This window comes from Sciurus carolinensis, chromosome 6 (genome assembly GCF_902686445.1).
Source record: "Sciurus carolinensis chromosome 6, mSciCar1.2, whole genome shotgun sequence".
NCBI classification, from domain to species: Eukaryota; Metazoa; Chordata; class Mammalia; order Rodentia; family Sciuridae; genus Sciurus; species Sciurus carolinensis.
Genome location: NC_062218.1, coordinates 26972605 through 26987266, shown reverse-complemented (window position 1 = coordinate 26987266; position 14662 = coordinate 26972605). Strand labels below are relative to the sequence as shown.

The window sequence follows — 14662 nt, the reverse complement described above, 5'->3', positions numbered from 1 at the left end:
ATATAATTAGCTCTGAATGTCCCGCTCACAAAGCTGGCATGCTTGATCTAGCACGGAGGGTGAGGAAGGAAGCCATTTTCCCTAAGTTTCTCGTGTACATTTGTCTAATTACCTATGGTTCCTCTAGTACTGAACGTGACTAAGGGGATGCAGCAGGGAGCTCTCAATAAATATTATGGAATGAATGAACGAATGGATGATGAACAGGAACCTTCCAAATACTCTGGGCAGGTCTCCCTTGGGACAAACAGTAAGTGATTACAAGATTGACTTAAAGTGAAGAGCCAGGTCTTGAGCTTTAGGCCTCCAGAAGGCTGAAACCTGCTGCTTGGGGCTGCTGTAATTGCTGCTTGGGGCTGTAATGAATTGATCTCACATTATAGAATCGAGGGATGAAAAGGAAAGATGAATTTTCTTTCTAATTGTAATTTTGAGTCACGAGAAATTTGTATAGGTTGCATGTTCATTTACACACAGGTAATCCCTGTGCCTTTGACTTTTGTATCTGAGATACACACCTTTCTATCTAGATCTACCTACTTACCTATCTAATCTATTATCCATCGATCCATCCATTATTTTTATGTTTTTTATACATGTACATACATTTATATCAAGCATAAAAGGTACAAGAACATAATAGTTAAAACTATATGTGTTGTCAAGATAGACAGGATTTAGTTTTGGCTCCAACAAGTACCAGCTGTGTGACTTTGGGCACATTGTTTAACTGCTCTGTTCCTCAGTTTTATCTTTTTTTTTTTTAATTAAAATTTAAAAAAAAATTTTTACAGACTGCATTTTGATTCATTGTACACAAATGGAGCACAACTTTTCATTTCTATGGTTGTGCACAATGTCGATTCACACCATTCATGTAATCATACATATAGTAATTTTATCTTTAAAATTGGGAAGATAGACAGTATTTACTTCAGAGCCTTGTTATGGACATTAAATTCATGTAAGACCTTTATAATACTGCCTGACATACTGTTAAGTACTTTCTAAGTGTTAGTTATTATTATTATGCCACTTTATTTTCCCAATTGTCTTGCTTGTTTTTCCCCTAAAGTAACAGAATTAAAAACGTTTTTCCAAAGAACATTTAGGATTATTTGAATGAGGGTTGGAAGAAAGTCATTCACTTAGCAAATAAGTGACTGCCTTATTTATCAGAGAAAATATATAGTAACACACATGGGTACTAAAACAGTAAAAGAAAAAAAAATCTTGGAAAGGACAATGTTTAGTTTAGGTTTGAAGTTTCAAAAATAAAATATGTTGAAAGTGTAAACTTGGAGGTACATTCTGTTTCCAAAGACAAATTGAGAATTAAAAAATCAAAATGACAGACTTCTGCTAATCTGCTTAGGAAGGCATAAATTGTTAATCATACTCCAGGCGACAGTGTTTAATACTAACTTTAATAAAAGTCTGCCTGGAGGAAAGAGAGGGCTGGTGGCCAGGCTTTGAAAACTGGGCAGCCCTATCAACCCTGGTTCCTCTGGCTCTTAGGACATCATGGATGGGGTTCCTTTGAAATAGACTCCTTTTAAAGAAGTTGGAGTTATTAAAAATTAAGTTGTCAGCAAGGCTAAAAAAATTATATTTCCACTGGCATGAATGAGCTTGAAAAGGAAATATATATTTAAGAGAATCTTTTTCTGCTTGTATGAGAGTTTCACCCAGTAAGCATTTATTGGGCATCTCTACTTACAGTTTACTAGTGAGGTCCTCACCTCAAAATTTTGATCTTGTAATGAAAAAGTGATACTTAAAACCATTTTCTAGTTTCCCCCAACTTGGACTTCTCTATTCTGTAAAGCATCTTCTATTTGTATCAGGTGGGCAGGGAATCAAATAAAGATTTTCCCAAAAGTCTCTGCTGAATATCATTCTTAGGAATACTTGTCAATCAGCTAAAACCTAAAAGGGGAAGTGTCTGACAGGCAGAGCATCTCCTTAGCATGCAGAGCCTTCTTGGATGCTTTTCTGGATTGTTCAGTTTAACCCAGTACAGATTTCACTCCTTGGTTTAAAATCTCTCTTCAAAATATTATGGATAAAAAAAATATTATGGATATTAGTGTATATTTCTTAATTTAAAAGTAGGGCAAGCCTGGTTCTTGTCTTCTGTGACTGGTTTCTCTAATCAACCATGATGAAAAGATTATCAGACAGAGAAAAAAGGAAAAAATAAGCCATTTAAAAATCTATTTTAGTTTAGTGGCAAATTGGGAAGCAAACATATGCTCTATTAATGTTCAGAACATCCAGGGTGCAAAGCAAACTTTTTGTTCTATAATGCCCAATTAGTCCAGCCTAGGGTTTCAATAATTTCTCCTCTGTCTACCACATAAAACTCTTTCATTACATCACATTAAACTCATTTGTTTGAGAGCACTTTATTCTTATGTACCTTGCAACTTCACATTTTAAATGGAGCCATTTGGGGACAAAGTGCTTATTTGAATTAGCACAAGACATCTTGCACTGCCTACCCCTTTTTTGTGGTCATCTCTTTAATTAATTGTTTTTCAGGACACAAAGTATGTGCCCATTTAAATTCAAGGAGTGAGGAAGTTTCCTCAGAAAAGGAAAACCACAGTACTCTTTGGACAGATGGTTTGGAGCATGGTAGCAAAGAATGATAAGCAAACTTGAGGAGGAAAATGAAGTGTTGACACAAATATGTTAGAATAAGACCTGTATTTGGCATGCCTGAACTTTTTTTTTTTTTTCAAAGACAGTTTACTTGCAGATAAACATTTCTACGAATACAAAAATTCCTGCAGAGCTGGTACTTTTGGTATCTGAGGGTGGTGGGGTGGGATTGCCTCCCTTGGGTAACTATTAAGGGACTCCATTTTATTCTTCTGTTTTAATTAGGACCTGACCCAAACATTCCTCCTTCTCCTTCTTCTCTCTTTCTCTCTCTCTCTCTCTCTCTCTCTCTCTCTCTCTCTCTCTCTCTCTTCGACAAAAGGCAGTCAAGTCAGAGAGTAAAACTTTGGCATTGATATTTATCACTGGACCATCCTCATAGAATCAATTCTTTATGAAACACTGACAAAATCCCAACTAGGTCCTTTTAAACAAGTAGTTTAATTTGAGAATAATTGCTGGGAGATACAGTAGCTTGACATGGTTCAAATTAGGATTTATCAGTAATGTAAGAGTCATGATGGGTTTTATCATTTTGCATTGGTGATTTCTTAGTCTGACCACACACCATTCTGATTGGTGTTAAATTAGAACTTGTTGCTAAGGAGAGCTCAGAATATTTTAGTTGAATGTGAAATTGAGCGATTTCAAACATTTTATAAGATGGATGATAGCAGATTAATGAAACTCTCTTTTAAATTCTGCAATAGGAGGTGTAAGCTTTGCAATTAAAAATACAATCTTATTTTTCATGACTAAAATATGTACTATATCTTCAAAGGCAATTGCTTTTTGAAGCAAAACTGTGTATCTTAAAATACAAACCAATGCCTTAGAAAAGTATTGCTTTTCCACAAATATTTAAAATTTACTTTAGGAGGAAAAAGACATTCCTTTTATGATGTATATGGGCAAGGTAAGCTGTGTTGGCTTTTACTTATGAAGTTAGATAAAACTTAAAACTTTTCACTTTCCAATGAATCATCCACTATGTAGTCAAGTGGGCAGATTCATTGTTTCTGACACACTGTGGCCAGGATTTTGACAAAACACGAGTTTAGAGGACCTGTTAATTTGGTCAAAGATCTTATTAGTATTCTAAACATTAATATTAATGTCTATAAGTTTTAATGAAGGGACCCAAGGATACCTTTTGATTTAGTGGTTTTCATTTAGTTTGTCCTTTTGGCTGGTTTAAATATAATTACTTTTAGCTCATCCAAATAGGAAAGAAAAGAACTAGGTCAATCACTTTTTTTTTTTTATACAAAGCCATCCATTATCTGCCCCATTTGTCATCAGACTTTCAGGTTTCATGGAACATTAACAGTTTTATTTTTTTTTAAAGAGTGGGGGGAAGATGACATTGGATTACTTGCCAGATTCTAATTTCGCTAAGGCAAAAATGGGTATTATGGACAGTGTAATCTATCCATATGTATGCTTCCATGAAATAATTGACATTTTAACTCCAAAGGAGTGGGAAGGTCACTGTCTGAATTTTTAAAATAGAATAAGTTGGGATTTATGAAAAATATAATAGGTTGTCATCATTTTTCATATCTGATTGACCAATAGACTTATTTTTGAAAGGTGGACACTTGTCTTTGGATATCCTGGGGAATCACTGATTTGGATAAGGCTCACTTGTGTCCCCCAAGCAGGGGTCAAAATTTTGAAAAAAAAAATTTAGTTTTTCTTTGCAACAGGAGTTTTACAAAATGTACGAACACATGAAAATCAAATCCTGAAGAAGACTATATCCTTATTTTTGTGATTAAGTTTCCATGTCTGCTCTTTCACTGAATACTTATAAATAACAATATTGTAGATCTAAATTCCTCTTTAATTTTTAATGGCAGAATTAAGTGGAGATGACAAAATGCAATGACATTCAGCAACCAGAAATCAAGCTTCAAAAGAGAAGATAGAGATAAAAGAACAAAATGAATTTAGTACATCCGTGGATAAGTTACTTCATCTCTCTGGTTATCAGTTATCTCATATGCAAATGATGGGTGCTGGGTGAAGCCATCTCTAAGATCCTTCCTGTGTCTTACATACTCTGATTTTATTTCTAATTATCAAACTTCCCTTAAAGGCTAGATTAACAACATGACTTTTTGAATGGTGGCAATAGAAAGAATAGAGTCTAATGAAAATGGCTCATCAATGTCAATCATATATAATGTGAATTAAGTGAGTTTCTCCCTCCTTTCTTCCCTACTCCTCTCTCATTCTTTCCTTATTTTCTTTGTTTTTGTATTTTGTGGGGTGTTTTATGGTGTGTGTGTGCATGTGCATGTACGCACATGTGTAAAATTTTACTTGGTAAAAAATAATTCAGAACAATACTGAATTATGATCATAATGAAGTAACAAACTTGTGGTCATAAAAGAGGAAAATAATTAATTCTACTTATCAGATATGAAGGAAGTAAATGCAAGCTTACTCAGTTTTATCCAGAGACTCCAATGCTATGGTCGTAGTGCGGAATGTCCATGTGCTGAGAGTGGACTGACGTTCTTAGAGGGCACTGTGAAGTGGGACATCCCTTCCCCATCAATGAAATGAACAGTTGTCAATTCTAGTGACTTTCCTGAAGTACCCTGTGGTCATGAAGCTCTTTCTGAAGTCAGGAGAAGAAACTTCATTCTCTTGTAAAAAGTATCATCATTATGTTCAGACAAACGACCTACACAGTGCCTTTTAATACACTTACACACCTTAATGTGTGCTTGCAAATGATCTTTTTTTAAATGAAAAACCTAAAAACATTTTCCTTAACCTTCAAATTTACCTTGCTCTGGCCAAAATAATAAAATCACTCCCAAGTCCTCTGCTGCTATGGATTTCTCAGTCACACTTTGCCTTCTAAGGCCTCACAAGTATTTGTGAACATTCATTAAGTGCTTGGCTTATATGGAGAATCCCTGGAAATTCAAAGCAAAACAGGGCTAACTGAAGAGGATAAGAGTATAAATTTTCCATGACTTACTGTGTTATTATTGCTGTGCAAAAATACATGTAAAATACTTAGAACAGTGTATGACATACAGAAGCTTAGTAAAGGTTAGTTTATTACTTATTATCATTATTATTATTTGGATATGTTAATATTCTGAGAATACTGGTCAGTATTTTTTATTATCTTGACTGAATACTTACAAATAATAATATTACAGATTTAGATTTCCCCTGTACTGAGTATGACGGTGGGGTGTGCTGTCTTGGTAGTTCAGTCTTTCATCATGTTAAATCATATATAAGGTCCAAAAGGGTAATAAATGGAATATTTGGTCTGTATCATTTTTGTATACTTTGAATTTCAGAATTAGAACACATAATATATCTACTTAGCTTGCAGGACAAAAAAGATACTAGAAGGAATGAGTTGGTATTCTTCAAAACACTAAAAAAACAACTTTCTTGATTCTGATGGAATTTCAGGCCATATTTTAAAAAAATACTCTGTAGTTAATTTATGACCCATCCAAGATCCAAATCACTCTTTAGATGTGATTTTTTAAAGAATGATTTTCAAGTTTTCATTTTGTGGTAGAGTAGTGTATACAAATGTGTAAATGATGTAATCATGTTATAAGGTTATATTTAATAGCACCATTTATAAAGAGGAAATATATTTGTGTAGAAGTGGTAATTTTAATTCTACTTTGATTCTTATGCTTCCTTCATAAGTAAATATTTACTCCTCATCTCTTAACATTTTTCTCACTTGGACATCTCCTCAGTTTAACGTTTTCTTGCTGTTTGTCATTCCTATAACTTATTAGGTCTCTTGAACATCTTTCGACTAGATCTACCCACTTAGGAAATGACAGAAGGAGAAAAATACTCTCTTTCAAGTGATGAAATATGAAGATAAATCACACCCTCTGGTGTGGCTAGCTTCATGTTCTTCGTCTTCCTCATAAATTATTCTCTTCTACAATTTAACACTACATATTTTAGAAAAAGCTTATGATCTAGGTTGCCTATTTATGTTGTAAAATAAGTTTAATAGTAATGTTCTGGATTTAATTAAAGTCTTCTTCTTATAAATCTCAGCAAAGTGATCAGATTGCTGGAGAAAGCAAGCACCCAACAGTGTTAACATAAAGGTATTAAACAGGGTGAAATAATTTCTAATGATCCGCAGGAGGGAGAATCTGCACTCTACACAGGCATCTACTCTACATTTACGAGTGTGTGCTCAGAGCATCCACCCCCAGTGAGTTTCCTTGCTGGAAGAGTTGAACATTTCTGGACAGTTCAGTTTTGAACAGCTAGACCACTGACTTTAGATGATTTCTTCCGGCTCAACAATTTTGGCTTTTACAACTTGATACTATTTCACTTTCCTAGTAAATGGAGTTGCACCATCTTTTTGAAGGATTATCTATACCTTCCCCTTTTTCCCTTATCTTCCTTCTTTGTGGGTGATAGTGTTACAAAGACTATATTCTGTTGGTCAAATCTTTAATTAGAGAGAACCTGAAGTTCCTCATAGGACTGCTTTGAAAAAGGGAGCCTTCCTTAGGAATAGGAACTTTTAAAAATTTAGACCGGTTCATCTTTTCAAGAAGCGAGCTCAAACAAAAATATTTCTGTTCAGATCCAGAAAAGGGTCTCAATCTCTCATCTGTCCTCAAAATATAATAGAAATCCCCATGAAGGAAAAAAAGAAAGAAAGAAAGAAAAAGAAAAGAGAACCAACTTACTCCCTATGCTTCTGTATTTCTTCTCTAATATTTGGAACTTTCAAACTGGGTGCTCTGTGGGTAGTGTGTGTAACTTCCTTTTTTCTACAGTTCTTCTATCACTAAAGTGTTCTTAAGTCTTTGTATTTAGAATCATTATTCAGAAAAAATTAAGCCAAAGAAAACTTAATTATCTACATTTTTTACTTTGTGTAAAGCAAATAAGGAGGGCTCAGTAGACACTGGATAGACTGAAACACTATTAAAAATGCAGCTCAGATTGACACTGCTTGTTATTTTTATAAACAAGACCCTAATTCTGATGGACCCCAAAGAATGGGCTGCAGTGACTAAGCAAGCAGCACTAGGCTGCTGGATGTTATCTCATTTGGAACACATTTCAAACTTTAGAACAGATTTTTAAATTGGATGTTGAAACCTGCAGACTGTCAGCAGAAGAGGCTGATTCACCCTATAGTACTTATCTTATTCCAAGTTCCAGGCAGAGTTTTTTAGAGAGTAGGTTAGCTAAAATGTGTTGTGATACATAAAAGAGAGAAATTACGACACACAACAACAACAACATTCAGGATAGAGGCAACACAGGCCCTAAACATCTTGTGGACTATTTACATACGATTATTTGAATGGGGAGTTCTTTTTCTGCAAATATTTCTTTAGTGGTAGAAATTCGTCAAGTGGTACTTTCGGAGTCACAACTATCAGGTCATTATTCGTATGGATTGAATTGGAATTTAGAAAGTAGAAGCATGGCAAGGTCACAAATAGGCAAATCTTATATTCAAGGTAGTAAAAATCTTTATTAATTAGCCATTGCTTTCATTTGGAATCATAGAGCAAATACTGAAAGTTTACATACCCAGCAAAGTATGAAAATGGTCACAAGTCCTTTAAGTTAAGGGAACTACAGGAATGATAGTAAATATCGATATCATGCTTGGAGAATGCTAACTGTTCTATGGAGAAAAAGCTGGTATGTTCTATTATTGTAGATTGCAAAACCTACATTTTAGCTGAGCAACAGGGAGAAATGCATGGAGTGACCCACTAGAGGTCCCTTCCAACTTAACAAAAGTTTCAGTAGTTCAAAGGATGCAGCCTTAGTAAGTTGGCATTCATGACTGCAAAACAAGTACAGCCTGAAAGGGGACCACACATTTGTCACAATTTATCTCTCTCCCTCTCTTTTTTAAAATCTCTTTGTGGGGCAGTTATACAATCAGACTTAATTAGACATTTAGAACTTGTTCTAACTTACTGATACAGTAAGAACGTGTCATTTCATGCCTTGAGATGGTAGCTGCACTTTCTAGAAATTTTAGCTGTTTTCCAGTATCTCAGGCAGTATTTTGAAAGATGAATCTTTTTTCTTAAAAGGGAAGACTGCCTCACAGTAAGTCTCCCCTTGCAAAGCTGATGGAAGTGGTGGGAGGAGAAGGTAAAGGCACACATTTTTGATAGTAGGCAACTTGATAGAAAATGATTTTGTTTCCATATATTATCTTTGCAGAGTTAGCACTGAGAAATGTAATTGCAATAAATTGGTGTAAAAGCCAGCTAGTAAAGGGACTAAAAGTCCCTATAGAGACACCAGTCTGTCTCTTCTAATGGCAGCAAAAGATAATTGTGGACAAATACAGTAGAACTAAACCATTGCCATTTTCCTTTAAAAATGTGCTGCTGCCTCTTACATTTTTTTCTGAAGAAATTGGTTACTTCCTCTGCTTCAAATGTAGTGGCATGAACCATCAAACTAGGTAGGAAGAGATCTGCCTTTTATTTCACCCCAATATCTTTTTAATTAGAACAGAGCAAAAAGCAAAAGGGGATGAGGTACAATCCTGTGTGATTGTATTTTGCAGTCAATTGTTGAATTTCTTTTAAGTTTTAGAGCTGTGCATTGAAAATCTGGCCTCTGGCATATACTTTGCCCTCCTCTTTATGACATCATGAAGACATCTGCTTGATCATATCCCTTTTCTTCACATAGCTGGTTTTCCGGTTCTCTAAAATAGCAAACACAGAGCCCTGGAAGTGCTAGTATACAAAGGGTGATGCTCAAGCTAAACTGCAAGAGATTTTTTTTTTTTTTTTTTCTTTTCTAAAGTAGAATCCTGAGGTTTTCCTTTTCAGGTAAAGCTGTCGTCAAGAAAAGAAAGGAAATAAATAAGCAGCCCTTGGCCACCATTCACACAAACGTATTTGTTACTCATTCTTGGAAGAGTTGTGCATTAACTAGGTGTATCTCTGGGTTTCTTCCAAAACACCGGGAGGAGTTTGCACTCCCTGGATAATTAACCAGTCAGAAAGCCCATATTTTGTGACTGCACCCCTCTAGAGCAGTCACATATGTACATGACAATCACTCCAGCAACACTGTTGCAGGGGAAAAAAAAAAAAAAAAAAAAAAAACCAAACAAACACAAAAAACGTCTTCTTTCCCACATTCTGTGCCTCTGTAAGGGAAAATGAAGACGGCCTGGAAACACGAGACTATGGACCTCTACAGTGTGACTATCTTAATTATGATTTCTTATGAAAGAGGAGAAAATCTGAGGCTATTCCGGGTGATTAAACTTCTTGGTTCTTGAATGTTCACAGTAGTAGTTAACTTAGGTGACTAGCCCTTGTACTAACAGAGACCTGCATTTAACTCCCCATAAAATATGGATTTTATTGCAGCAGCGACAACAGTTCTCAGTACCACGCTGACCTCTTCAGCATCTGCCATCTCGAGATGTATGGTAACTCTTGGCAGGAGAATATCTAACTACACAAGTAACCCCAGCTCTGCAACTGCTGCAGTACACAACATTGCAACACCCCCTTTTTAGTAAATTCCGGATGGACGCACGGGGGGCTCCACTTTTCTTGCATCTGACACCTAAAACCAGGGGCACTTGAGCTGCTCGCCAACCAGTCTGAGAAAGGCGTTAACCCCCCAGATTTGTGCCTGGCTAGCTGTGAAAGAGCACAGGCTGGCTGCGTCTTCCACATGACTTTTCCCTGGACAGTGTGCTCCATTTTCGGAGTCCAATGTTGGACTTTCCTTGCAACCTAAGCATTTCTGTCCTACATGAGCCGGCAGACGTGGCCCCGAACGTGCAAGCTAACAGTTCTCTTTAGCTCCTTCTCTCCGCCAAACCGTCGCTTTAGTTTAAGTTTTCCTTATTGGGAGCATTCCAGAGTTTTCAGACTACCTGAATTTCTGCGTTACTCCCAAAGCCAAGAGATATAACTCAGCCCAAGCAGGCACCACATAGACCCTTGCAATGTGAGCAGGTGGAAATAAATCAAGTCCCGAACGGTTCCACCGGTCCTGCACGCACCAGCGCCCTTGGTAATTGACCAGCCAACTTTGCAAATGCCGGAGCTCCCCTGGCAGCCTCCGCCGGCGGAGAGAAACGCCGGGGGTTCACCCGGGGCCCGGCTCCTTGTGTCTCCATCAAACCCCACGGCAGATCGGTCTTACCAGAAAGCGGAGGAGCGGCGCCCAGGCTCCCCGGGAAGCGGCGCCGGTCCTGGGCAGGGGCAGCAGCGCCGCCAGCGCAGCCGGACCCGCGCTCCCGCCCCAAGCCCGGCTCGCAGGCTGAGCATCCCTCCCAACTCCGGCGCGCGGCACCCACCGGGCGGAGAGGGCTCTCTCTCTCTGATTGGCTTCCATCAACGCTACCGAATTAAAAAAAGGAAAATGCATGCACATCCACCAGCACCGTCAACAGAGACCGAACGCACCTCTGCTCGCCTTCCTGTGCCCTGGGAGACCCTGCGACCCGCCCAGGCTGCTCTTGCCTCCGCCGCCGCCGCCGCCGCGGTCGCGGGCGCTGCGTTCTTACTGCCGCGGCTGGAACTGCAGCTCCCGGGATGGGAAGGTTACGGGCTCCAGAGAGCTGGCTCTTGTGGGCACACACTGATTTGCAAGTGAATGAAGTGGGAGGGAGCAAAGAGAGGAGGACTTTGTTAAAGAGGCCCAGAGCCTGCCCCCGCCCGCCCCCTCCCCTTGACAGAATGACTCCCAGTGTTTGAAGTCCTGAGCAATTCGCTCTCTGTAACACTCTCGCAGCCCCAGGCTTTCCATTCGTTTTCTTTCTTTCTTATTTATTTTTTTTGGGGGGTGGGCGGGTGGGTTGTGACATACTGAGAACTTGTGTGACTTTATCGGATCCCCTTTTTATATTATCAAAATGCACCTTGTACTATTATCAGCAACTGTCTGATGTTCTTTTTTATTCGACTAAGCAATTAGGATTCCCAGGGACAGGATTCCGCGTCGCGCTGTGCGTTGGCCAGCTCCGGGAGATAGCACGCGTAACATGCACACATACAGAACGACCCCGGTCTCCTGAGATAGCAATACCGACGGTTGTTCTTTGCAACATAAACAGATGCAAGCAGACGCATATTCATAATGCCTTCCTTTCCATCTCTCCTTTGAGAAAGACAGGTTTTAATATAGCCCCACGATCTCTAGTCCTCTTGCGGAGTGAGTAACCCCAGAATGTTGTAGCATGAAGCCATACTTCCCCAGGCTTGCAGAATCGCTCAAAACCCAAACCCTTCAGGCTCACCAATGATTTAATGGCTGATGCCATATTTCTAGATGAACTGATGCAAGGATCCACAAGACTTGCAGAAGAGGGGTGTATGACGACATTTAAGGTCTTTTTAACATTGTAGAATCTTTCTGGAAAGTTACGGAAGTAGGATAATCTCTAAATTAAACTCTTTGGTCCACATGGCTGTGTGAATGGCTATATTTACAGTTACAAAGAAGTGCTTTCTAATATTAAGGTATTAAGCTGCAAAAGCCTTAAACATGTCAAAGTATTATTAAATGAGAGTGACAATTTTCTACATAGGAGATGTAGACGTGATGGAGTCAGGTGATGTTGGATTAGGAAAATTAAATCTAATTACCACAGTGATTGTGCCCAGGGTCAGTAGCATCCCAAGCCAGCTGTGTTTGTGTATGTTGCAAGTTCTCAGGGAGATTTCCATTGCACAGTGCTCTAAGAAATTCCAGGCCACTTGGCCTTTGAGCAGTTAAATTGGTTGGAGGTTGGTCTTATTCCCAAGAGAGCTCTTACTAGAAAACCTTTTGTGTCTCCAGTAGAAGTCCAGGCATTTAAATAAAGCCAAAATCAAAGTATTTCCTCTAGGCAGCTAGTGCTTCAAAGAAGTGTGTGTGGAATGGTTTCAGCACAGATGTTCTGCACATGCACGGTGGAAAGACTTTGAGTTTCATTCTTGAAAAGATCTCCCCCTAATGAAGAATTGACATCAATTTACCGAAAGAGGCTGAACATTTTCTCTTCATGTAGCTATTTAAACTAGAAGGAAGCTGTTTTGCATTCAAAGTTCACTCCTCAGATTATGAATTTCTTGTACATGTAACTTGAAAAACCAGCTTTTTATGTCTATAAAGTCCTTTTCTGTTCACAAAGTACTTTAATAGTCTATTTTATTTAATTCTATCAACAAGTCGTGTGACTTTATTTCTTTTTATTTTATTTTATTTATTTTTTTTGGTCATTGGAACAGAGAAAAGTGATGAAGACACTGCAGAGGTTAAGTAACATGTTCAAGGCAATCAAACTAGAAATCACAGGGGCAAAACATTTTTGGCCAAACTGTGTGCAGGTGTGGGTGCAGACAAATATCCAGTACCACAAGTTGTTTGTGTAGATATAATTTATGAATTTATTACCATATATGATAAATTAATAAAGGAACACATAATATATAAATATGTCAGTAAAAGTAAGTCATATGTTAAGATTGTCTGTAGCAGAGAGATTTACAAATTAACTGATTTTCCTGGTATAAGAAGGATGATAATGAAGTTGATTTTCCATCCAATGAACCAGTTAATATATCACAAAGGAAATCTCTAATTGTTTGCCATATACCATCTTTCAAACCCCATTAAGCTACAAATCAAAGGTGGTTAAAGCAACTAGTCTTTAAGAATGGACAGTTTGCTTCTGAGCAGTTCATGTGACAGCATTAATTACATAAAGGATAGCACTTTTTGTATTACAAAATTTTATGTGATTTTTGAGGCCTCTTAGTAAGATTTACCCCAATAATTATTAATGTTCAAGTATGGGATTGATGCAAATATCCAGAATTAGTTTATCCAGCAAACTTAAGAGGGGAAATTCTGCAGGGCTGTGGGAAAGGCCTAGAAGCAGGCTCTGAGAAGCCATCAGCACTCTCCTGATTGTGCTTCAGCCTATCTAGTCTTGTCTCCCTGCACACTGGCCACCTCTGTCGTTCAGTCCACAGGGCAGAACAGCACCATCTGCAGCCCCAGAGCTTACCTGTTGGAAAAAGAGAGTGAGTTTCTCCTTTTGCTCCCTTTCCAATTTCATAGAGAGTAGCTCTGATTGGTCAGGCAATTTCTGGACCTGGGGTTGAGGTTGGGGAGGGAGGAGGCAGTGGGTCTTGTGGTCTATGCCGGCTACCCCCAGGGCCCCCTTAAGGGGAGCATCAGGAGGTGTCTCTGCGTTCTGGGGAAACAATCCGCAAAGGTCCCATTGCCTATGTTCTCTTTAGTAGTGCCATATGGTTAAAAGCAGCTTTTCAGTTTTCATGCTATTTCATTATTTTATATGTCTTAATCAAAATTACCTTACCTCTCCTTTTACAGCTTGCAAAGTTTTATTTTTTAAAGAATCTCCTTTATAGACCATTACTAGGGATATTAATTTTGATGAAGGATTTTCTAACTTCCACTGAATCTCTCTTTAGATGATTAAGAGACTACCTTATCCTTATAATGGGGACTCATATAAATAAATAATCACAAGTTCCCTGACTTTCTTTTCAATAATATACATCTGTATGCAGTGATTATCTGATAAAAAACCTTTTCATGATCATTAACAATTATTTTTGATTAGAAGAAAAACTTCACTTTTGAAACTGTGTGCCTGGTTAAGAATGTTGGCATCGCTGGTCTTGACTCAACCAATCCAAACTGCCGATCTAAGACTTATCCTAATGTGTCGCTACTAGAAAAGGTGCACGCGCCACTTTGATTTCGGCTTGATTGTAGAGTGCAGGAGTGACAGGATTTCAATGAGAGATGAAGGCCCCACTCGGCCTTGTGTGTATTCAGGGGTGCATGTGCATGTGTGTGCCAGCGAAGGAGGAAAACGTGTTTAAGGGGGAAGAAAAGCTTTATCCACTCTAAGTATTATTGAACTGAAGCAAAGGAGACAGGAAACCTCAATGGAATTTCCCTTTTGTAAGAGCCATAGACATCTCA

General features: G+C 38.2%; 1 protein-coding gene across 2 annotated transcripts in view; it reads right to left on the bottom strand.

Moving 5' to 3' along the window:
- The window catches only part of Cdh6 (cadherin 6), a 127494-nt gene extending 116201 nt beyond the window's left edge, over window positions 1–11293 (bottom strand). The window contains exon 1 of one of the 2 annotated variants that reach the window (XM_047556380.1): window positions 11125–11293. The gene's annotated coding sequence lies outside the window, so the exon portion shown is untranslated. Of the gene's footprint in view, window positions 1–10861; window positions 10977–11124 lie in introns of those variants that run through there. The other variant, XM_047556382.1, reaches the window with a different exon arrangement.
- Window positions 11294–14662: the final 3369 nt, after the last annotated feature.